Genomic DNA, 1,258 nt, shown 5'->3' on the forward strand with positions numbered 1-1,258 from the left:
TGACGTGGTGAACTGATTGACAGTCTTATGCTAAATTATAATCTAATTCTTTATTTTTTTTTCGAATTAAAGCCTAAATATATATTTAATCTTTATCGGATTGACAAGCCTAAGCAACATGACATTCGGTTATTTTGGAGATTTAGTTAAAACGCCTTTAATTACGCTTTGTCGGGCGGCAGTTGGCCCTGTGGTAGAGTTCTAGATTTCGTAGTTAGGTTCGAATCCGTGCGATACCGGAAAATGTTCCCCACACTTTAAACTGTTCGGTGCGTTATAAGAACGACAGTCAGTCACTGGTTGCCTTCCCTCTGGCTAGTAGTACAAAATTAGGGACGAGACCAAATTGCCTTAGTAGTTTTGTCATAAAAAATGCATTTTGTCACAATATGGCTTCTCGTGTTATAAAATTGAAGCTTCAAGGGGTGGGTGGGGAGGGTGAGATTAATATTTACAACACAACTTTAATGCGATACTTCGTTTACCAAATCTCCGACATACTTTTTTTTTATCCGTATCTGTAACATCTAGAACTTCTGGAGGTCAACAAAAATGGATTTATTAACTTGAACGACACCGCGTGGGCTAAACTGTCAGGTCAGATTATCTTTATAGATTCAGTTAGCTGTCATTGAATTTAAACTACTGGCCAGAGGAAAATAGTCCGCCAGCAAAAACCGCTACCACGAGGGTTTTGACCGGTTTCTTTAAATCGAATAACGGGATTGGCTGTCACTCTTATAACTCGCCCACAACTGAAAGTACTTGGCATGTATCTCATTTGGAATCTCTGACTCCATCGACTCGTAGCTGGTGTTGCTAACCGCTCACTAGGTCACGCCCTTCCCTATGTGGTTTAAGATCAGAACACAAGACTCTCATGTTAAAAAAAAACAGCAAACCAGTGACGTGTCAGTGAAACTACCATGAATTTATTGACACAGGTTCGATTGCTCTATCTAATATCGAAACAAGCTATAAAAATACTGTTGTATGTGCATGCATTTTATACAATAACCTTCTATATATATTAAAATGGGGAAACCTTGTTTCAGTTTAGCAGCTTAAAATACTCGCGAATCACTGTGGGGTTCAAAGGCCCTCTCATGATTCAAGGAGACCCCGAATTTCTTCTACATCTACCCAAAAGGGGAGAGGAGGGGCAACCACAAAAAACCGTTATCACACCAGTCCCTAGTTTGATCCCACTAACTTGTAGGTAAGGGTATAAACACTGTTTCGAAAATGGCGCCCCAGA

Source organism: Limulus polyphemus, unplaced genomic scaffold (genome assembly GCF_000517525.1).
Source record: "Limulus polyphemus unplaced genomic scaffold, Limulus_polyphemus-2.1.2 Scaffold6028, whole genome shotgun sequence".
NCBI classification, from domain to species: Eukaryota; Metazoa; Arthropoda; class Merostomata; order Xiphosura; family Limulidae; genus Limulus; species Limulus polyphemus.